Below are 25,118 nucleotides of genomic sequence, written 5' to 3' on the forward strand. Positions count from 1 at the left end.
ATGTATTGCTTTAAGAGATGGATGAATATCTTAGCACGAAGTTGATATTACCAACACTTGATCAAATAAAGCATCAGGCTTTAATCAGGCTTTATATCCTGAAGTAGCATCCAAGAACCAAGAAATTCATCTCTGGTTCTGCCTTCCTATGCAAAGTCAGGCAATGAAGGACACTCTGCATAAATGCATGGTATTTTAAGATACTTCAGAGTTGCTCTCTAAGGTCGGGTCTCAAGGAGCCACACCATTATTTCAAGACCCGTTTACCGTGCACGCATACTATGCAGGCTCTCTGCACATGCTTCAGAACAGACAGATGAACCCTCTCTTCGTTTCCTAAAGGCCAACTGTGAGCCAGACCCTTCTGTACATCATTTCTACTCTAAGAACCCCTTATAAGGTTTCCATACCCATCTTGCAAATGAAGAAATTGAGCCTTGACAGACGTGAAAACTCATTGAAAAATCTTGCAGAAGTAGGAGAGATCCTGGCACAGGCCCCCAAGCCCGGGTTCTTTTCAACCCATGATCCTCACCCAAAGAGGCACAACACAGTCCCAGCCAAAAGCAAGAGGCCCCTTTGTGAAGTTTGTTCAGAGATCTGACACACCTTAAAAAGAGATGCGTAATCTTTAGGGGGTATTTTTATCCAGCTGTGGTAATCAAAATTTATCAACCAAGATAAGAGACGGTGCCTGCCCTCAGAGACCTTACATTCTAGTTGAGAAGACTAACAGCCTTGAAACCCTGATGAGGCACTAAAGACAGCATGAAAGAGCATCTCTGGACTGCCCTCCACTGTAGGAGTATCCCAGCAGAGAGAATGCCAAGCTTCAAGACTCACCTGGGAAAGACCAGGGAACATGCTGACAAATTCACCCTCTTCTGACTGTTTAAAATATCCTTGTAGTTCTTACAATATTAACTTCTCTGGAGAGGGTTCACTGGGGAGATTAGATCACATACAGTACTTGCCGGCAGCCTTTAGGAAGCAGTGGCACCCATCAACACCCCCTTACCCACACACACCTGTTAAAAATTTGAGGGACTCTGGAATAAACAACCTGGCTTTCAGCTGCTGCTCTGCCACTTAACTAGATGCTCGAGCTGACTTCTGTCAGTTAACCTTGGTAAGACTCAGTCTCCTCATCTATAAAACAGGAATAATAGCCATCAGCCTCAGAGGCTCAGGGTGAGCATTAAATGAGGTCAAACACAACAAACAATGACCACAGTGAAGTGTTCAACAAATTCTAGCTTCTTTCAGGAGGATGAGCATCATCCATAGTATCTGAGGCTCAAAACCACTTTCTCCTCAGCTGGCTTCTCTGAGTAGCAGCTGATGTTCTCTTTTCAACTGCAGGTAGGTTAGACTCTTCAAGCTAATTAAAACGAAAGTCTCACCCAGTTCTCCTTTCAATACTTGGCTCACTGCATGCTCTTCCTGTCCCTCCTGAAGTTGCCTGGCCTGTTTTTTTCCCAGCATCACAAATTTCAAAACCTCAGCTTCCCATAAGAAGCAAAGTAGTAGCCTACCTTTTCTCCAAATAGTAAATTCTCATGGATAGTTATGTTACTGCCTAGGGATCACTTGATTTACATATAAAAATGATCATCTTCCATGTCTTCTGCTACTCACAAGGCTGTTTTCCTCATGAAGTCCCTAAGGTGGAGTTTCCAAGGTGGGCTGGGTAGCATTTGGTACACAGCACTGAATATACACAGAAAAGTCTATGGAAAGAACACGGGGTTGGCAGTGTGCCTCAACCACAAAATGGCCTTGAATGCAGGCAATGGCATCTGTGCTGGTCTCTACCAGGACACAGAATGCAAAATAAATTCTCTGGAAGTTTCCTAATTCAAGATTAATCTGCCTGGATGGGAGGGGAGTCTGGGGCAGAATGAATACATGTGTATGTATGTCCGCCTGAAACTATGACAACATTGTTAATCAGCTATACTCCAATGCAAAATAAAAAATTAAAATAAAAAATATTTTAATGATTAATCTTACTGAGGCATGCAGGATGAACCACAGAAGTGGGGGCACTGGAGCAGGGAGAATATGGGAGCTGACTTCTGTGAGCTGAGGTCAGGCCAAGGGAGGGGACAGTGACATCCAGTGATTTTTTGATAAGCCAGCCCCCTCCAAAAAAAATTTCCCTCCACCGTGTACACCCTCTCTGCCTAGGAAAGTCACTCCCAGAGAACTTGTTTTGCTCATCTGGCTGGGCAAAAAAGCTCCATAGAGGCTTCGGTCACACCAATCACAGGTAGCAACTTCTACATTCATCTTGTCTTGCTTATCGGCAGCAATAACTGCAGAGAATTTGATCTTCTGAGCTTATTCCTTACATCTCATTCTGCCACATTTGCCCACAGCAAATTTTCTTTTTTCTGCTCAATTGCCTTGGGGGCTGACAACATAAAATTATCAAAAAGTAAAAGATGTCAAAAATCCTTTAGAACTCAAAGCAGGTTGCTAATCAAATAGGGACACAACAGCAACCACGAAAATAAAAGATGACCGGGGTCCTTAAGAGTTCATTTTCAAACGAATGTCAAAGAGAACAGTTCTCAACACAAAATGACCTTACCTTCACAACTCACATAACATAATGTATAAATAAGACACTGGAAGAAAAGAACGAGGTATTCAATTACATTCATTGTAGGACTGGGGGTAGGGGAATGAGATGATGACAGTGAGCTCCTAAGAGAATATTAAATCCCTCACAGGCAACTATCAGCAAAAAGTTCTAGGTGTTCAGGCAGTGACTTTAACGTTATGAACCTCAGCTTCTGCCACATGCAAACCAGGGATTAAAATAGCACTAACTTCCCTCCTATAAGGATTAATTTCCCTCCTGTACATTACTCACGCAGCACAGTGAGAACTCAATAAATGGCCACATTGACATAACTGGTCTATTTCCCATTTGTCTCATTCTCCCACTATGAGGAGAATTGGAGGTGAGTGGAAATATGGTTTAATAAAAGGCTTTAACTAGTCACTATTTTACTATAACAGTTTGTTTACTGGGATTCTGCTTGAAATGGGGAGGGCAATGCCAAGAAATGAGGCTTTGTGCCTTGAACAGAAAACATAAAACGTGCAGCAGCCCCACCCAGCACCCCACTTTTTCATAAAACTTTGCAGGTTACAGAACATCAGTGCCAGTGGCGGCCTTGGCCGCCTACAATCTTTAAAAAAGGAGTGGGGTGGGTGGGAATGCAATATGATCTGTCTTTAACAAGGTTTCATGTGGCCAAGGGACCCAGAGCATCACAGAATTTCAGGGCTGGAAAGGACCACAATTTCCAAAAGTTATGAGTCTTGAAGTCCAGATCAATCCATCAAGATGAGAGAATACTACAACCAGTCACACACGCTCCCTGAAACAAAGAATTCCCACCCTGCCAAGCCCTTCCAATAGGACAAGGGGGAAAGCCAAGCCAGCCATAAGTGTCACAGCTTCTATGCCCGTGGTCCCCTGTGCTCTCTAGAAGCTAAGCTCCATGAACCTAGGCATCTGTTACCACGTGAGTCTGTAAGTCATGAGGATACGACAATATTATTCTAAATTCCTTCTTAAAATTTCACTTTGCTCTTCCCTCTGAAAAAGCAGCAGTACAAAATTAACATCTAAAGTTTCATAACATTTATAGTAAGTCCAAATGTCTCAAACTAAAGTAAAAAAATCTTATATACAAGTACAAGGTTGGGAAATAAATAGCTTTCTCTTTGCAAAAAAAAAAAAAAATCATTAAGGCAAATCTGCCATCAAATGCCCTTTGGTGTTTCTGAACCCGTTATTTCATTCAATAAAAGTTCACTAATGCAAAGCACTGAATAGTGTGGTTCTTTTATTTTAAATTTGCAGTAGGTCTTACATGTCTGGAAATCAATCCCTCAAAACTCTAAACAGAGGGCATTTTAAGAAGACTGCAGAGATGGGGGAAAGGATAAAGGCCCCATGCAGAAGTTGCTCCCACCCTTTAAATATGCAACAAAAGTCTTTCATAAATATGTAACTTTAGAACTCTTGGGTTGGTTTCCACAAATACCAAAGCTCCCTTTAAGAGGACTGAGAATATAATACATTGGTGAATATAATTACACTTCTGAAGGGAATCTAGTTTAAGAAGCATATAATTATAGACTCTTCTTATCTAATAATAAAAGTGCAAAAGATAAATAAGTTTTCTCTTATGTAAAAATGTAAAGCCTAGCTAAATACACTAGATTATAAGGGGGGAAAAAAACTAAAAGATGAGCTAAATCTCTTGAAACAAAAATGAAAAATACTTGAATTTTCAGCATGGTATGAAGCATTTCTAATTCCCATCTGCTAACATCACAGCTCAAAAAACTAGCCGGCAAATTTAAACTCAGAGAAATCTGATGCAGTGAGACCTTGGGAAGCACAAAATCCAGGACAACGACACAAAGTTCGCTGACAAGGCTTTGCTAAATTGTCAAGTCCAACAGTTGAACAGGGACAGAAAATCACAGTTACATATACATGGAATTGAAAATACTCACACTCCTATTTCATTGCCGGGAACACCGAAGTCCAAAGAGAAAGGAGGAAGGAGCAGGAGGGCTCAGGAATGTGCCCGAGATGCTGACCTGAGGAGAACCGGCTGGGAAGGTCCTTTCCCAGGAGTCTCCCAGCAATCGGCATTTACTCACTTAACATGGACAAGTGCCTGCCTGAGCCCTTGCAGTGAAATGCCAGGCGGGGAAACCCTTCTCTGGCCACTCAGCTCAGCTCCCTCATTAAATTCAGAGTGAAACCAGCTGCCGGGAAAGCAAAGGGTGACCCCGCCAAGGCTCTGGAAATTCCTAGCCAAGAGTAGATTGAGTGCCTGGATCAGTGCTAGAAGGGAGATTTCAGGCCGGCTTACGGAAGATAAGGAAACCATCTTCAGAGTACTGCTCTGCTCCTGGCTGGAAGTAAAGTGTGGTTCTCTGTAGAACGTGTTGGGTCCACATGCCAGTCCGCTTGGCCTCACTGTCATCAGGGAAGAAGAACAGATGGAGTAAGAGGGGCAGAGAGAACCCAAAGATGAATAAAATGATGCAGATGAACAGACCAGCCCGGGCAATATTTCAACAGGGGAAAAAAAGATCAATCCTCTACAAGAATTATTTACATTATATAGACAGAAATACACACAGAATTCTTCACTAAATAGAAGGGCTTGTTTACTATTTGTTTTTGGGTTTTTTTGATCCTTGCAGCCTACTTTTTTTTTTTTATACTCTAAGATTAGATGTTGGATGTTTAGTCACTAAGTCATGTCCAACTCTTTGCAACCCCATGGACTGTAGCCCACCAGGCTCCTTCTCTAGGCAAGAATACCAGAGTGGGTTGCCATTTCCTTCTCCAGGGAGCTTCCCTGACCCAGGGATTGAACCCCAGTCTCGTGCATTGCAGGCAGATTCTTTACCGCTGACTTTTTAAAATTTATTTATTTAATTGGAGGATAATTACTTTACAACACTGTGATGGCCTCTGCCATATAACAACATGAATAGGCCATAGGCATACGTGTCCCCTCCCTCTTGAACCCCCCACCCCTCCAGGTTGTCACAGAGCACTGGCTTTAGGTTCCCTGCGTCATACATCAAACTCCCACTGGCTATCTGTTTTGCGTATGATAATGCGTCTGTTTCAGTGCTGTTCTCTCAAATCATCCTACCCTCTCCCTTTCCCACTGTTTCCAAAAGTCTGACTTTTTTTCTAATTGAAGGATAGTTGATTTACAATATTGTGTTAGTTTCAGGTGGACAGCAAAGTGATTCAGTTTTTATATATATATTTTTTCAGATTATTTTCAATTATAGGTTATTACAAGATATTGTCAACAAAGATCCATCTAGTCAAAGCTATGGTTTTTCCAGTAGTCATGTATGTATGAAGGTTGGACTATAAAGAAAGCTGAGCGCTGAAGAATTGATGCTTTTGAACTGTGGTGTTGGAGAAGACTCTTGAGAGTCCCTTGGACTGCCAGGAGATCCAACCAGTCCATCCTAAAGGAAATCAGTCCTGAATATTCATTGGAAGGACTGATGCCGAAGCTGAAACTCCAATACTTTGGCCACCTGATGCGAAGAGCTGATTCATTTGAAAAGATTCTGATGCTGGGAAAGATTAAGGGCAGGAGCAGAAGGGGACAGCAGAGGATGAGATGGTTGGATGGCATCACCGACTCAATAGACATGAGTTTGGGTGGACTCCGGGAGTTGGTGATGGACAGGGAGGCCTGGCGTGCTGCAGTTCATGGGGTCACAAAGAGTCAGACACGACTGAGCGACTGAATTGAACAAGATATTGAACATAGTTCCCTGTGTTAGAACTCTACAGTAAACCCTTGTTGCTTATCTGTTTTAGGTATAGTAGTTTGTATCCGTTAATCTCACACTCCTAATTCACCCTCCTCCTCCCTTTCCCCTTTGGTTTCTATAAGTTTATTTTCTATGTCTTTGGGTCTGTTACTGTTCCATAAATAGTTCCATTTGTGTAATTTTTTTTAGATTCCACATATTAATTGATATCATATTTGTCTTTCTAAACAGAGGTTAAGTTTTATTTAAATCTTAATTTCATTTGTTTTGCCTATCTTTGAAATCTACATAAATGACAGTAAGAAATTATATTCAAATATAGATACATTATGTGAAATCATTTTGAAGTCAAACTTTAAGAGAATCTAAGTGATAGCTTCTCTTATGTCTTGATCTTTTTTTCCTCTTAAGATAAAGATAGATCTGTAACCAAGTATGGCAAGACAAAAACTGACATCTTTTGGCTTTCATTTCATTACTTTAAAGCCAAAAATGCTATTTTGTGTAACTATGTGGTTGGAAGACCCTAATAGAATAATCGTTGCCTTTTTTGTGGGTAACTGTCTATTCTCATCTATCCCCAAATTAAATAAAATACTGGTTTTAACTTTTGATATGAGGTAGCAATTTCCTCCAAATTCAGTAATTTCCTCCAAAGATACTTTTATAAATTCACAAGTGGCTTAATAACCAATGATTTTCTTAGATCAAGTATTTTAAAGTCCAACTTGCAATGCTATTCCCAGTCAACTCAATGAATTGGAGAATTCAGAAAAAAGCAGGAGGCATTTAAAAATTGTTTCTCATACATGACTTCCCACCAAATTTTTAATTTGTATTTTAATTTTCATTATAAATTTGAATTATCTAGATTTAAAACCATTTTCAATTATGGTAACTAAAATAACCTTTGAAAAACCTTCCAGAGGGTCTCAATACTGCCGTAGGTTGATAAAGAGGGGAGGTATCTGTTTAAAATGCAGACTGCAGGTTCTGCTCTCAGATATGTTGGCTGAGAAGTTCCAAGAAGGCCCCAGAATCTGCATTTCTGACATAGTTTCAGGCCATCCTTTGAGAAACACTGGTCAATGTGCCCAGCTGAAGCTCCAATACTCTGGCCACCTGATGTGAAGCACTGACCCATTGGAAAAGAACCTGATGCTGGGAAAGATTGACGGCAGGAGCAGAAGGGGGCAGCAGAGGATGAGATGGTTGGATGGCATCACCGATTCAATGGACATGAGTTTGAGCAAGCTCCGGGAGATGGTGAAGGACAGGGAGGCCTGGTGTGCTGCAGACCATGGGGTCACAAAGAGTCGGACACGACTGAGCAACTGAACAACAACTGTAGCACCAAGTATGAGATGCCCACAGCTCTCGCATAGAGCTGACCACAAAGTCAAAAACCACCATTTGCGTGTTGCATCACTTTAAACATAATTTATAATTTGTACTGATTGTGTCAGAACTTCACTTAAGCAGGGTGACTGTTTCTCCTTTTTTCCCTGCAAAATGTTCACAGTGAATAAAACAATGTGCAAATGTAATTCCACTTGCAGGGCCTGCCAGGCATGACTGCTCCCCATCTGCACACAGTCTGGCACGGGATTTCCGAATGAGGAAGTAGCTCAGAGTACAAGAGCCTATTAGCTTAAATATTCCTAAACTGGATGTCTGAGAAAGCAAAGAATTCAACTGTACACAAAAGGTAGGATGATTTCATACCATAACCCATAAAATGACTCTAACCTAGAAAAAGATGTATTTGGACACATCCAGTGATACATATAAAGAGCAAATGTTTATTTTTTAATTAGACAAGCTTTGATTTCTAATAGTCCATTAATAGTTTATTCTATCATGCTATTGTTAGGGGACAGTTCTCCCCTTGTATCAGGCTCAAACTCCCAACTTCTAATGTGTTTCCACTAAATACAGTCTTATTAATTATACAGCAACAGGAAAGTTTCTAACAGAAAGCAATTAAAACCCCCCAAAAATCAAAAGTGGTTGTTTGAGTGTTAAGCTTTTTTAAGAAGAATTCCCTTTTCATCTCATTTCAAGAGTAATTTTTTTTTAGATTTATCAAGTTCATTTTTTAAAACACGAAAGAAATGTAAGCACAGAACTAAACATCTGAACATTAAAGATCCAAAATGTCAGCACCCAGCACAACCTCTTAATCTGTAGGACCAAACTGCCACAAATATCACTCATCCCCAGATGAACTTGTTTCTGATCCAGGTAACTGCTAAGTATTCAGGACTGTACCTCTGTAACACATAAACTTTAATTTGGGGGTAAGAGGGATTCCCTGGCGGTCCAGTGGTTAGGACTCTGCCCTCTCACTGACAAGGGCCCAAGTTAATCTCCGGTCAGAGAACTAAAATCATGTCAGCTTTGAAGCTTGGCAAAAAAAAAAAAAAAGTAAAATTTGGGGATGGGGAGCATATACTCAAGCTCTGCTTCACATTTCTTTTTAGCCCAGTCTGATCCTTTTTTCTTAGCAATAAATTAAACACAACCAGTGTTATCACCAAGAGTCCCCTCTTCAGCACAGACACTATGCTTAGCATGTTACATACAATGGCTCATTTAACCCTACTAACCTTATGATATATGGACTGCTGCTGCCAACTGCGAAAGCAGGCAAAGGCTCAGGGTCTTCTCTGGGGTCACACAACCAGGATGTGGTGGAGCTGTGACAGAAAATCCCACCTGACCTTAAATTCCAGGCTCTTTTCTATGACCTCATTCTATAAAGGTGTGTCTTCCACTACACTGCGTTTCCCTGTCTACACTGCCCTGCTCATTTTAACACCTTCCTGGTACACTCATTTTTGGAGTAATGACTTGAATCTGCTCAACAGCACTCTGCACAATCACCCTGCCTTTCCGAAGTATCTGCTTTGTCCCCACACTGTACTCAGTCTAGCTGCTGACATGAACAGGCGCTGCCCTTGAGGGGCTTGCATTCCAAGCCGTGGAGGGGGCTTAAAAGCAGGACAGGGTTTGGGTTGGTTTTTTTCGTTTGTTTTTTTTTTAAGCCATGTGATGCCTGGCCCTGGTCCACTGCCGGCTGCTGAGAGTGTGACAGTGAACAGAAGCCTGGACTGAGGCCTGTGAGCAGAGACAAGGGACCCCTTTGGTCCACGACATGAACTGAGAGTTAATTAAGGACTCTTCACGGTGTTCAATCTGAGCCTTTCTCGGCACAAATTCCAAAACTAGAATTGTTTGTCTCTGCAAATTCCTAGCCACAAGCAGATTGAGTGCCTGGATCAGTGCTAGATGGGAGATACTAAAAGGGAAATGTTAAAGTAAAATCAAGTTTGTGGACATTTGAAAAAAAATTTTTAAACCTGTTCATAGTTACGATGCTGGCGTCACCATCAAATCCCAAGTCCTGCTGTTTACTCCCTTGACTCTTGTCAACTCAAGTGGCAAAGATATCGCAAGTTCCAGTAAACACATGGCTCATTCTCATGCTGGCAGGAGTGCTAGAGGGAAGCTGGAAGGAGTGTCTGTGGCCAAGCTTAGGCTACAGCCTTTACAGGGGCAGTATTCCCCATGGTCCAGAAAGGCACTGACCAGTTATCAAGGGAAGAGAACCCTAAGGTAATAGGTCAATGTAGGTAGCCCATGGTCATGAACGTCCCCATTTCCCTCCACCACTAACTCGGCAATTCCATGCTTTTCTTTAATGAGAAGCCTGTTGCCTCTCTACCCATGCCCCTGCCTTCCCTCAGAGGCACTGATTAAGAATGCAGCCTTGATTTGCAGCAACATGGATGCACCTAGAGATGATCACAGTAAGTGAAGTAAGTCAGAAAGACAAATATATCACTTATATGCAGAATCTAAAATATGACACAAATGAACTTATCTACGAAACAGAAACAGATTCACAGACATTGTGAACAGACTTGTGGTTGCCAAGGGAGTAGGGAGCATGAGGTGGGATGGACTGGGAGTCTGGATTAGCAGATGCAAACCATTATATGGAGAATGAACAAGAAGGTCCTACTGTATAACTGAATCACTTTGCTATACCGCAGACATTAACACACTGTAAATCAACTATACATCAGTTAAACAAATCTTTTAAAAAAGAATATAGGCTTAATGACAATTATCATTTCCACTTAGTGGATGTGCAACCGTGGGCAAGTTACCTGGGTTCCTCATCTCAAAATGGGGTGATCGCAAGTGGCTACCACAAGACTTGATTGGGATAATACAGGTGAAGCACTTGGCACAAAGCCAGGCACACTGCACGTGCTTGATAAATGATCACTGTCCCTCAGGATACAGGGTACCCACTGTCTTGTCCACTCTTTGTCCCACTCATGTGATAGCTCCTGTATCGTTTATTCTTCTGTAAACCAGAGATGACCGTCTGAAGGGGGAGAGGTAAGAACTATACACATTCTGTCATTTTCTCTGCTCTTTGCAGGGATCTATTCTTGCAGGATGGTCAACAGATGTTTTGAGTTTTTGTTTTATCTAACAAGGAAGAACCTTTTAAAACTCAGCAGACTCGCTTATACTTATTTGGAATTCTCTCAGTACCTTACATAGTGGAAAGCATCCAGTAAAAATCATCATCAGGTCTGTTTTGATATGAAGGACCTTAGAATCTCTAGAAGTAATCTTTACTGTATTAGATGAGAAAGCAGTTTAGGTGGGGAAGGAGAAGGCTGCCCATGACGTCAGAGTTTGTGACCCAGACAGGAATGAAACTAGGGCTTTTAACTTCCATTTCAGCACTGCTTCCCCCCCAAAAGATACTGCTGCTGCTGCTGCTAAGTCGCGTTAGTCATGTCCAACTCTGTGTGACCCCATAGATGGCAGCCCACCAGGCTCCTCTGTCTCTGAGATTCTCCAGGCAAGAATACTGGAGTGGGTTGCCATTTCCTTCTCCAATGCATGAAAGTGAAAAGTGAAAGTGAAGTCGCTCAGTCATATCCGACTCTTAGCGACTCCATGGACTGTAGCCTACCAGGCTCCTCCGTCCATGGGATTCTCCAGGCAAGAGTACTGGAGTGGGTTGCCTTTGCCTTCTCTGCCAAAAGATACTGCCCCAAGTCAAAACACAGCTAACCGGCTTTACCTTTCTACAGACCAAATGGTAAGGTCAGTGTCACGCCAATGTCATGTTTCAAGAGAAGCAAAATTCTGGGAATTCCCTGGTGGTCCAGGTGCCTTCACTGCCAGGACCCGGGTGCAATCCCTGGTGGGGGAATTAAGACCCTGCATGCTGCGTGTGGTGCAGCCAAAAAAAAAAAAAGCAAATGATACTAAGAAATATACCCTCACTGTGAAAAATTCTTCATGATACTAACTTTCCATATACAAAGAAATAACAGAATGCTCTAGATAGTGAAATATACTGATTGCTAAGATTTGCAATGTTTTGTTTCCCCTCAAAATTCACATGTTGAAAACCTCACACTCAAGGTGATGATATTAGGAGGTGGAAAGTGCTTAGATTCAGGGCAGAGCCTTAATGAATGGGATTAATGCCCTTTTAAAAGAGTCCCCAGAGAGCTCCCAGCCCTTCTGCCATATGAGGCCATAAAAAGAAGCCTGCAACCTGGAAGAGGTGAGAGCCCTCTTCCAGGTGGAAGACCTTGCTGGAACCTTGACCTCGAAGTTCCTAGTCTCCAGAACTGTGAGAAGTAAGTGTCTGCTGTTTATAAGTCACCCAGCCTGTGGCATTTTGTTACAGCTGCCTAAGAAGACGAAGAAGTCCAACTTTTGAAGAATGAGAAATATCATGAAATGAAATACTCTGGCATCCTCAGTATGACTTCCCTTTCTATGGGCCAGAAGGTATCTAGAGAACATTACTTTAGGCGATGATCACAATCCTGGCTTGTGTCACATTTCCCAGACTCTTAGGACAGCACAGTTCCCAATCTTCTCTTTGTACCAACACACAATGTCAAGTTCCACCCAAATTCCAGTTTTTAGTAACTAAATAAAATCAGTTAAGCTTCTTAATTAGAAATAAACATAAGATGCAAACAACGGGGAACCCATAAAGAGATGGCTCACAAGCTCACTCCCAGGAGCATCCACCCATGAACTTAGAACCGAGCCTGTCGACGGCTGTAGTTGCAACACATTATCTGTCAAAGCCCTCCATGTACAGCTAAGGTGACAGCAGACCCAGCTTGAGCAGCAATGTAGATTCCACAACCAGAATCTTTAATTACCTATTTCCATGAGAAAGAAGCAAATGGCAAGGTGAGTATCCAGATTTCTTTAAAAAAAAATTGTTTCTAGATATTTTTTTGAAGTCAGAAAACACTGAACTCCAACTCCTACACTGTATATGGTTACCAGACTGAACCATTTTGACGGCTCTTTTAATTCAAAAATAGTCACATATTGGATTATCACACTGATCAAACATGCGGCATTATAAGGGAACCCAAGATCTCGGTCACCAAGAAATAATCTTCCTGAAACCCTCAAGCATGGTTTCAGGAAGATGATTTCATACTAACTTTCCTCAGTGAGTTCTGGGGTGGAAAAAAGTGGGAAGATCTGGGGCTAACAGTTGTCCAAGTTACCAACAACTCCATTGACTAGAACTAGGAATTTCCTAAGCATTCCTATTAAAGTTTTACTGAGGAATAATTTATGAGAAGTCTGTGGCATGTTGTGAAAAAAAAATACATCTGACATTTAAGACCATTTTAAAACATCTCTCTTGTAAGAGGAGCTGGAGGTGTGGTAGGTTTCAACCTTGCTCATGCCTGGGGGAGAACTGAAGATTTTAGCAGTTCTGGGCAGGAGCCTGGCACCGCTTCAAAGCTCCGAGGCCTGGGCAGGCTCCCTGTACAACCTGAGGTGCTGTTGGGCAAACAGCATCTCCATTCCTATCTGAGGCCTCAGCACTGTTTGCCCTTCAAGGTTCCCTGCTGCCTAAGGAAACATGCGAAATATTTCCGTGAAGGACTGCTGTGTGGAAGCAACAGGAAATAAAGGTTTACTCCAGTGACTCCCTGCTAATGCAGGGGCGGAGGTCGCATCTGAGAATCACAGTTTTCCAACTGACTTGTTATTTTTACCAGATGTGTTGTGCACACTATTTGAGAGGTGGTTTTGTTTTCTGGAATAAAGGGGACTTGATCATAAGCTATATTCTGGTTAAGCATTAAAAACCAGCCCAAATGCAAAGCGACAGGAAAGAAAGGAACCTCCTCAGAGACATGACTTTTAAATTTTCTTAGGGCGTAAGAGACATGAGACATTCATGTACTCTGAAACTTCTTGAAGGAAGTAAAATGTCAGTTCTTAGAAAAGTCAACCTTTACCATCTTCTAATAAAGGTATTAGGCTAAAGAGACTTCACTGGACCAGTGCGACCCCAATATGAAAACTGGAGCCAGGGGCACCCTGAGAGGTCCTCATGACATCTCTTGCTTCTCCCAACTGCCTGCCGACCTCCCACCACTGGTACCATCTCCATTTGGATAAGGCACCTATGAATAGAGCGCCCTTTCTTTCCACTCCCACAGCCAAGCCTTTCCCAAGCTGTGCCATATGTCTGAACGTTCCTCTACCTTCTCCTAGCCCCTTCAAGCTAAGCTGCCTCATTTATGCCCTTCCAATGGTTCCCATATTCCCCCAAAACATTTTCCAGAATGGGACGGATCCCCCAAAAGGATGGAAGACAGACTTCCACAGCCCCAACACACCTAGACATGGAAACTACAGGTTTACATCTTTCTTGCCCATATATGTAATCTGCATACTTTTCTTGTTAATTTATATATTTGTCCAAAGCACTATTTTCTCCTGTCTGCTGGTTCTAGCTCAGTATCTAGCTCAGAACAAGAGCTTCAGAGAGCAGTGTCATCAGCTTCCCCACATGAAGAAAGACTGACGACAGAGGGGATATTCTGCCCACAGAAGCGTGGAGCGGAACCCGGGGGCTGAGAGACTGGCAGGGCAGTGTGAATTTTGCCTCCATTTCCCAGCTGCTGCCTCCAGGTAATATGTCTTGCCTTTATGAGCTTCAGTTTCCTCCTCTGCAAAGTGTGAAATAATAGGAACTTATCCTTGAGATCGGTATGAGGACTAAATGTAAGATACATAAACCTTGCATACACAGAGGAATCCAAGTCCTGCACTGACCAAAGCCACTGACTTTGCCCAAACTCTGCCTACACCTTTTATAAATAGTTCACTTATTTAGATCTTCTTAAATTACCCAATTTAACTGTGGTGTGTTTCCTGCCAGGACTCCAATATGCTCAGTAAGTGACATTTTCCTTAATTCGTCTTCCCTTGCTCTCCCTGATATCTGGCTTTCTACCCTGAGAAAAACTTGCTGCTTTATAAAATAAATATACAACCCTGTATTCTTCAACATTTAGTTACACAACACCTTGAACACTGACATGATATGTAAGTCTGGTTGACTCAAATCATAAATTGTCATCACGGCCAGCTTGACCCCTATTTCAAGTTTCTGAATTCCTCATAGATTGGCAGGGCCATAATATCTCCAGCCTTGAGGTACAGATCACCTAGACCAGCATCTCCCCAAACGTGTCCCACAAAACACCACTGCCAGAGAACTTAGCAGGTATGTAAAAGAAAAGGTATTACAGAATTTAACAAGTTTGCGACGACTTTCCATGTGACCCTCAATGACACTTAGGCATCTAGGAAGCACTGTTATAAAGAATCCTGTTGAAATTCATTAGGACAGCATTTCACTAACTTATTTGGCCACAGAACCCCTTGCCCATTCCTATTCTTAGAGCATCCATTAACATCATGCAGAACAGATTTCTAAAAAACACCCCAGGATGGGGAAAAAGGAAAAATTCACTTTCCTAAAACAGGTCAGTTACAAAGGGCAGAGCTGGCTTCAAACCCACGCCTCTCAGACCCCACACCTCTGCTCCTCCCACTACAGCTGAGGCTCGCTAAGTTCACTGCCCAGCAGAATCACCAGGCATGCTTGTTAAACTGCAGATGGCTGAATCCCACTTGGAATTTCTAATCCAGCGAGATTGGTGTGGGTTTCCAGCTAGCTTTCAGGCAATGCTCGAAGCTGTGAGAACCCCTGCACCACACCCACCCGTGGTGGTACAGGATGGAGGGGGCCTTGGCCTAGAGACTGAGGACCTACTGGGGAAGCCAGGGCATAAACACGGGAAAATGCCTGAATGGCCACCAGGTTAATAGCTAACAGCTCAGCACGCCAGGCTACATCTAACCCATACAGCAAATACACCAGCCCAGAGTCCAGACTGAAAAAACTAGACATTGGGAGCTAAACTAGGTCTTAAAGGACAGGAAGGCCCAAGTGAAAAAGGAGGAGGCGAGCATTCCAAGTGGCAACAATAGCTGGTACTGCCCAAATATTTGTTTGTAAAGTCACAGCCTTTCGTAGCTGGAAGGGACCTGACCTCAATCTCTGGAGAGCACCCTGGTTCTTACATTTGAATATGGGTGTGACTGCTATTTCAAAAATCCACAGCAAAACACTTAACACAGATAGAGAAGCTCCTCTCCAAGTAGGTGATTTGGAGGACCCAGCAAAGGTCTTCCCGCTCACTTACCATGCTGGTCCTCTCAACTGATACCCAGCAGCCCACCTCCAGGACATTAAAGCAAGGCCCAAGGACACTGGCCAAAGCTGGCCACTAAGTCTGCAAGCCAACGGGCTCATTCTTTTCTTAGTGGGTGTGAAACAGTCAAAAATGTTGGTCCTCCTGCAAGCGCCGTTCTAATGGGGCTTTGAGGACATGCAAGTTTCTAGACATTTTCTTCACCCCCACCCTTCAAATAAAAGACTATCTGGGAATGTAAGCTTCAAAAGTTGGCTACAGTCCTCAAAGGAATGCCCAAGAGTGAAAATGCCATTCTCTGGGATCAGGTCCAGGGCCACATTAACTCATGTGGCCCCTAACTCCGGTCTTGCGATGCTGTCCCTAGCTACTGCTTCCAGTGAAACAGTAATGCCCTCACTGGGGTAGGGACGCAGCAAGCTGGCCTTTCCCTCCTAACATTCAGTGAACCTAAGACAGGATGCATGGGACACCAATTGAGATACGAACTGCCCTTCCAGTTAAGGCAGAGAAAACACGGAATAAATCAGAGGGCAAGTCTTGAGGGGAGTGAGGATGAAGAGCTGAAGGTGGAGGTGGTGATTTCCAGGGGAGTGAGGAAGTGGGATGCAGGAGAGGACGGTAGATGGTTCATGAGCACCTGCCCACTCTCTGTCACCCTCATAAAGTCCTCTGTGGTGGATCAATGCTTCCATTTACAGAGAAGGAGACACACAGCAAGTAAATGCCAACATGCGGGTTTTAGCTCTGGCTTGTCTGAATCCAAAAGTAGTGGTCTTTGATGATGTAAGATGTACAGGTGACACAGACCCTGTGGCTTTCAAAGTCAACTAGAAAAGAGTAAGTATATGCTCCAGTCCTTGCCAAAGATTTGAGTTATAATTTAAAATACACTGAAATTAAATAAATTTGAGTCAGATAGACATAGACACACACAAGCTATATATTTGCCTAAATGTAAAATGTAAGTATTCGTTAAGTTCTACATTAGATATGTATGAGGGGAAAGTTTGGACCATTTTTTAAAAATTATCACCACTGGCAATACATTTTATGCCTTTGAAGGGGTTTGGACATATTAGTATAATAGCCTCAAATATAATCTTCTGTTTTCTCCTCCAGGATACGACACAAAAGCAACACAGAATGGAGGGAGGGGAGGGTGAACATTTCAGTATATTTAGGAGAGAAGGAACCCACAGATTCAAAAACTACATTATGGCTTCTGAAAGCCACTAGGAGTGGTTCAGAAACATGCAGAGGTAATTACAGGATCCATGCGTTTCCACATCACACAAAATGATTAACATTACTAAATGCATACAGACCTGTCTACATGACCAGCACTGGTCTGTAAGCTTTACATAAATCAGTGTCTTCAAGCATTACCTCCTACCTATGAGATAAATACTATCTTAGAAATGGGGCACAGAAGGCTAAAGTAACCAAGACAAAATAGTTCAATAGTAAATGGAGAAAGTAGGATTTACATCCAGGCATTTGGGCTTCAGTGCCCACACTTCTCAGCACTGAGACAGGTTGACTATCCTACAGCAGATGTACAAGATAACACTATACCATGATTTCAGTGGCAAAGGATTAAAACAACCTAAACGACATTCACAGGCCACTGTGTGTGTGTGTTATGACACCTATTCAATGGAAATAACAAATCAGATCATGAAGTAGCTCAACATATAAGATGGGATGATTTCTGAGATGATGATTAAATAGAAAAGCCAAGTTCAAAACCCTGTGGACAGTATGTTGTCCTTTGTAGTAGGAAAATATACATATATACATATTTAAAATACAAAGAACATTTCCACAATAGTACACAAGAAACTGGTGCCCACAACTGATGCTGAAACAACAACAATGGAAGAGATGGAAGATTCACTTTTTACTACAAGTCTTTTTCTAATTTTTGAATTCTGAACATGGTCATATATCATCTATGTTTCTAAGGCAAACTCAAAAACAAAGATCATTTGAAGAGACTCATGGTGAAACGTTTTCCAACCTAATTCCCAGGAGAAAGGGTAATAAGTAGAATATTCTGGGATAAACTATAGGAGAAAAGAATCTAAAAAAGAATGAATACATGTATATGTATAACTGAATCACTTTGCAGTACACCTGAAACTAACAAACTAACACAACATTGCAAATCAACTATATACTTCAATAAAATTAAAATTTTTACAATAAGTCATCTTAACACTAAAAAAGAAAAAGGAAGGGTGAGTAAAGAAAAAGTGATCAGAACAGTCTCTCTGACCATTTTCTGTTCATTCCATAGACAGAAGTGAATAACTTCCTGCAATTTTTCATAATAGAGATTCTGAAATGCTTAGAACTAAAAAAGAAAAAAATTACACCATTCACTATCTTCAACTCAGACATTTGTTTCTTAAAAATGCAGTGGACACATAGCAAGAAAGAATTCTTTGTGTAGGTGGCAGTAAAAGGTGCTTCAATGCTTGGGCTTGGGGTGTGCATGAGAGCACGTGAGAAATCCCTAAAAAAATAAAGATGACACAGGTAGTGACCCAGCACAACCACGTTGTGGCCAAAATAGAAGTGGGCATGTCACCTCCATGCCACTCAAGAAACCTAGTCTCTCATGTCCCACAAAGCATGCGAGGCATCTTGCTTTGCCAAATTTAACCAGGGACATTATTTTTAAGTTACTATAATTAGTTCACATTTGTCTATGAATCAGCCTTTATGAGGCAATCGTATCTAAGCCCCATCAGATGAAATCTGAGGCGACATCATCTCTGTTTATTATTTTGAAAAGAAAGAAAGGGTGCCAAGTTTCCTGCAACACCCAACTCAAACCCTGAAATTTGGAGGACAGAATGTCCTGTTGTCCACGTTTGAAGATAGGAATATATTTTCATCTAATACATCAGTCCCAGGTTCAGCTGGCAACAGGAAGGAACTGAATTCCAGAGGTCAAAAATAGGACTTAAGTACTAAAGCACCTTTCAGTGCTCATATAGAATCCTATTTTTGTTTTAACCCCTTCCACCGCGGCAGTTCTAAGAAGTGCTCATGCTTGTGAACAGACATGAAAACATTTCAATCTAAAGCTCTCTGCTACAGATTGACAAGAGATTGACAAACGTGAGCATTTTAAAGCTATTTTTACATTCCCTGATCCACGGCTTTCATAATTAAGTTTCTCACAAAGAATGAAGAGTTTCAACAGCAAATATAAAGGTAAGGGAAGGGGGAGTGTTTCTATTTAGCCAAGGCTTCTGCTGAATGAAACGGCTCATCTAGGGGGCTCTGAAATCAGGTACATAAATACAGCAGGATCTCCAAAAGGAGCCCAGCCAGGGAGCAGGCAACACTAAGGCAGTGAGAATCTGGAAGAGGTTTAAATGGGCAACATTAAGTCCCAGGACCAAATTGGAGGCTCAATGCCATAATTCACAGAGAATATCAGTTAGCAGCATGGCAGGAACCACAGCATGTTTGAGTGAGGCCAGTAGCTGCAGGAGAGGGATAGCTGCTATTCACTTGCCTAGAAATTATACTGAAGTCTTAATATTTTCACACACGTCCATGTGTCCTTGACAAATACATATAGATGTACCGTATGCTCTTTTATGGCAAACACCATGGGTTCCAGTTGTGATATTTACCAGCGAGATTCCCTTTGGAAGGCCATTTTAACCCAAAAGAATTTCATTTTTTCCCCTCGAACATAACAAAAACAAATACGCAACAAGGAATGATACCCGCCCTGTCTAACCTCACAGGAATTCTATAAGAACTCAAGTGAAATAGTTTTACAGTTTTTTAAAATTCACCAAATATTTATATGACACTATATGCCAGGCACAAGGTGCTAGACAATTCTTATTTTTAACAACCTGCTGACACAGGTACTATTATTATCCCTGTTTTAAGAATAAGAAAACTAAGGCCCAGAGAGGCTCAATAATGTGCTTCTGGTTGCACAACTAGGAGGTGGAATCTGAACTCTGGCAGACTAACTACTTTTCAGGGGAGGGCTCCACAGGTGGCCCAGTGGTGAAGAATCTGCCTGTCAATGCAGGAGACATGAGTTCGATCCCTGAGTCAGGAAGACCCCCTGGAGGAGTAAATGGCAACCCACTCCAGTATTCTTGCCTGGAAAATCCCATGGGTATAGGAGCCTGGCAGGCCACAGTCCACGGGGTCGCAAAGAGTCAGACACAATTTAGTGACTGAGCATGCACATGCAGACTAAGTCTATAGAATGTGCTGCTATACATTATACTATGTAGCCCATCATAATTATCATGAATTCCTTTACTTAATCCCACTTTCACAAATGAGCAAAAGAATGCTCAGAGGTTAAGTCACAAGCAAGCCAAGACCATAAAGAATACACATGGCAGGGAGCCAGGATTTGAAATTGGGTCTGTGCCACTCTGGACCCTGCACTTTCTTTCTTTCCTTTTTTTTTTTCTTTTTTTTTTTTTTTCCTTTTTTTTTTTTTTCTAATACCACAAGGTAAGGAGATCTTGGTTCCTGGAGCAGGAATCAAACCTGTGCCCCCTGCAACTGAAGCTCAGAGTCCTAACCACTGGACTGTCAGGGAATTCCCCAGACCCTGCACTCTTAATTGAAGTTAAAAAATTTCAATCCACAAATATTTATTCTGCAACTCCTGTGTTCTAACACACTTCTTTAAAATAGTAAGGAGGTGGTGGTGAAACCGAAAGGCTTTTGTTATCACCTCAGTAACTAAACTAGCCCCACGCACGCTCACCAAGTACGGACCCTGCTCACAGCAGGTGCCCAGTGATAGCTGATGCCACTGAAGATGAAGATGATGACAGGAGTATTTCAAGTGTTGGCATATAGTTTCAAAGGGGAATTAGACTCCTCAACCTGGAGGGGAAAAAGTCCTACAGGTCAGAACGCTGACAGTTATTAAGATGAACAGGTGTGACCGAGCTAACAGGTGGGACCTTGTAGGTACTTTGTTAAATCCTACTCAGCTATCAACTCCAGAAGCCGACTGACCAACTCATCTTGATCCTCCCTGGACTTCCCCAGTAGTCTCATGTCACCCTGGAGGGTAAATATTAGGCTGGCCTTCCACCCTGACATCCCTGGTTCCAGCACAGGTGCCTGCAAATAAAAGGCACTCACTCACACTGTGGATTAGATGCATGGAAGGAGCAGTGTTTTATTACTTCCAAGCGCACTCGCACTCCACAAGAGTTGCCAAGCAGCAGTTCCCACACAGCAAAAGGACTATGTGAGAATCATTTTAATTAGCACTTTCATTGTTCGTATGCAAATGTACATTCCTAAAAAAAAAAAAATGGGCCCTTTAAAGAGCTCTCCCCTAGGTCGACATCCCTGAGACTTTTCTGTAAATCCTTTTACATAGATAGCAAACAGAAATTTCAATCTCGCTTGAATCTGTAATAATGGAGTTAAGGTGCTTTTCTTTTTTTTTTTTTTTTTCAAATTTATTTATTTTTTTTTTTAACTCTTTTTTTTTTTTAATTAGTTGGAGGCTAATTACTTTACAATATTGTAGTGGTTTTTGTCATACATTGACTTGAATTAGCCATGGATTTACATGTATTCCCCATCCCGATCCCCCCCCTCCCACCTCCCTCTCTACCCGCTCCCTCTGGGTCTTCCCAGTGCTTTTCTTTACAGGAATGACAAGCCTAAAATGAGGAAATGGGAGACACTTCTGGCTCCAGGACAGAGCTGCTCCTTGACTTACTCATCCCAAAATAGCATGCACCTCAGAGCACTCTTCCAATACCCAGTTCCAGAAAAGTAATACGCCCCACTACCTGCAGCCCCCTGGATTAGAGAGCCCTCAAAGTTATCTCAAGCAAATTTTCCAACCTCCCCTTCTGTTTCCTTCCCCAAAGGGCCTGCTACAAGCTCAGGCAGTCCATTCTCTCTGCTGGCCCATCCCTGGTCTGTTCCCTTCCTTTGGTTCTGACCCAGGGGCTGGGCAGCTTTGGTCCTGTGCCTTAGTTCAAGGAGAAGCCCAGATGCTCCTTGAGAATTCAACTCTGGCAGAGGGCTCCGTGGACCCAGCCCAGGCCAGCCCAGCCCTGGGTGGGTGTTCCAAAAAGTTCGTCTCTTGGGGAGTCAGGGTGGGAATAAAAGTTCTGGGTGGTCAGCATGGCTGAATCCTGTCGTGAGTCACTAACCCAGCCCTGTACAGTTATACCAGGCAGCCCAGACAGCCAGTCACCACTTAAAATTAGAGAGAACATGACAGCAAGAAGCAAACTTCTCAGAAGGGCACACAGGGAAGGCAGAGGTTGGTTACCTGAGCTTGGAGGGAAAACTCCTGTAGTCCAAAAGGGTGGGGAGGCCTGAAGTCAGGAAAGCCCTGGAAAGTTCTTTAAAGGACTGAAAAGCACTGGGAATGCTCACTTTGCATGTCTGGGCCACAGGAGGAGGGAACGCGTTGACGCTGAACAAAAGGACAGTGCTATCTCTCAGAAGATAAGTCCAGAGGCTAGTGTCTGGGATGACTTAAAACACATGAGAAATGTGAATAACTGTGAAGGGTGGGTTGTTTTTTTTTCTTTCTTTCTTTTAAATTATGATCAGACAGAGCAAAGAAGTAACAGGCCTGCTTAGGGAAGCCAGTGTAATGTGACAGCAGGCAGAGAAACAGCTGCTGACCGGTACTGCGCACCTCCTCCATCTGAGAGATGGTTCCTCATACAGGAAGGAGCACCTCTGCTAAGAGTGACTGAAAACTGAAGACAGGTGTGGAGCCCAGGAGCGGAGCCACAGCCACTTTAAATCAAGTCAGGTCTTCAGGCTCAGATGAATCAGAGCCACAGTCGAAGTATCAGCAGATGTCAGAGATGAATCACTGTAATCCTTCAGAAACCTCTGAGAAAGGAATGGTGTTGAGAGATGAGGAAGTGATTAACAAGAGGACGGTTCTAGAAGATACCCAGAGAAGCTCTAGCCTGGAGACTTCACAAGATCTGACATAGGTTCACCAGGAATAAAAACCAAATTAACTATTCCCTTTTAGATTAGATTAGACTAATAGTTCAGTTGAGTGTAACTTCACTTGAGTCCCATGATGTCCTTATAAATACCATTGAAGAAATGTGAGCAACTAGGTGGGTTTATATATAGACAACTGAACCACCAGGTCATACGCATGTGGATTTAGCCCCACCCTCTTCATTTTGGTCAAGAACATGTGTCTGGAAGTGACACAAATGAGGGGGGGACCATCACCTTGTAAGATGATAAAAGATGGATTTTCAAAGCCCATAGGTTATAAAATGAATCAAATCTAACAAAATGAAACTAAGGTGAAAACGTGCAGGCTACATCTTTTTGGAGGAAACTGGAGAGGGGGTAGTACTTTGGCTGACCATATGCTTCATGTGACCAAGAGCCTGAAGTGGTTACCAAAAACAGTAGCCAAGTCTTGGCTATCTCAGAGTCCTTATGATGAACCCCAGAGAGCCTCTGGGTAGGAGGTCCTTTGGCTTCAGCAACCAACACAGCTCTGGAACCCCAAGAGAGCCCCTTCTCATTTAGGGAGTTCTTGGAGGAGAGCTCAGCTGTGGCTGGGGCTCAAGAGAGGCCCCCTCTTGAGATACCTCTTAGAATACACCTTCAGGTAAGATGAGATGCTGCAGTGAGACGCTGACACCTTAGAAACACCTGCTGATCAACACCTGCTATCGTCAAGGCTGGTCTGTCTCAAAGTGGTCATTCTCAAAACTGGCCAGCATAAGGACCACTGCTGGTGAGGGGATGGGTCAGGGAGGAGTGTCAGGAGCATTTCAAATTTGGTACGTCCTTCTCACCCAGTGACCTTGACTGACAAGCCAAGATCCCTGAATGGAAACGCCTGGTTGGAATGCCTTCTTAGCTCAGTGAGACAAGCACCTTGGGAGTCATTTATTCCAAGGAAGGGGACATCCCTGAAGGAAATGAGTAGATGCTAAGCAGAGAATACAGCAAATCAAAATACTTCTGACGCAGTCCAAACCCTTGGCTGATGTACTTTCAGTTCAATACCTGGAACTCAAGACCAGCCCAGAGAGAGAATCCGAAACAGGCTGCCAAGTGGCTGGGAGCCAAGAAAGTCCAAAGTGACTTCAGAAACTGCTAAGACCAAAGACACCAGGCGCGTCTGAAGCCAAAGGACCTCTGAGCTGAAGTGGGCTAAAGGGTGCACTGGACACCATCTAGCTCTTACTATTAAAAGTGGGGAGGAGAATATGGAGGTGCTTGTGGGAGGCAGTGCTGGAGAGTTCCCTAAAGTAATGAATTTGAAGACCCTGGTCTTCAAAGTACTTTTTCCAAAATGAGCATTTTTTTCATCATGTACTATTTGGTTAGTTAACAGAGGAACCAAAAGATTCAAACCGGTCAAGCCATCCCTTGTGCTCAATGACTGGACCTTCCATTCCTGGAACTGACCCTGAGATACTTTGGACCACGGGTGACGAGCAGAGAGTTCAGCCGATCCGCAGTGAACTGAAACCGACCTCACAAAACTGCATCATTCATGAACAGGCAGTAAGGCAACTAGCCACACCCCACCCTCTGCCACGCCGAGACTTTAACCCTAAACAGAACATTCTAAATCTCAGATACTGTCCGAAAGCTCAGAGACACGTTTTGGAGATGGAAAATATACAAACAAGCATTTCTAGACACTCCACCTAGTATCCCATGCTCCAGAGATGGGTCTGGAAACTGAGAGGTAACTTTCTTTCTCTCCCCCAAGGTGCCTCCTTTCAGCGCCCTGGCGGTTCTGCTTGCTCCAAAAAGGAAACTTCTATCCGATACTATCGGTCTTTAACATGGGCTAAGGGCAATTCCGAGTCAGACGCAGGAGTGGCAACAGACAGGAGGGACAGGCTGAAGCAAAAGCACTGAGTATTTGAAACCACAAGCCCTGAATCTGCAATTCCTCTGTTTCCTTAGAAACAGTTGCTGATGCTCACCCCAAAGATAAACAAGGACAAACCCGGAAAGGGAAGGGGAAGCAGTGAGGTAAGAGCTGTTGTAAACCTGGCAGCAAGCAGAGGAAAAGCGCTGTCAGGACGCAGTCCTCCTCCTGACGAGAAGAATGAGATAACAGACTGCTATGAATAGTGATTACAGGCTGTACCCGGGCGCGAAGCAGAC

The 25,118-nt window shown here is 42.9% G+C and overlaps 1 protein-coding gene across 37 annotated transcripts in view; it reads right to left on the minus strand.

Moving 5' to 3' along the window:
- SORBS1 (sorbin and SH3 domain containing 1) overlaps positions 1-25,118 on the minus strand; it is a 232,472-nt gene that overhangs the window by 132,997 nt on the left and 74,357 nt on the right. The window contains exon 1 of one of the 37 annotated variants that reach the window (XM_043925922.1): positions 4,546-4,778. The exons of 35 other annotated variants lie outside the window; for them this stretch is intronic. The gene's annotated coding sequence lies outside the window, so the exon portion shown is untranslated. Of the gene's footprint in view, positions 1-4,545; positions 4,779-25,118 lie in introns of those variants that run through there. One more of the 37 variants, XM_043925927.1, reaches the window with a different exon arrangement.

Source organism: Cervus elaphus, chromosome 15 (genome assembly GCF_910594005.1).
Source record: "Cervus elaphus chromosome 15, mCerEla1.1, whole genome shotgun sequence".
Classification (NCBI taxonomy): Eukaryota; Metazoa; Chordata; class Mammalia; order Artiodactyla; family Cervidae; genus Cervus; species Cervus elaphus.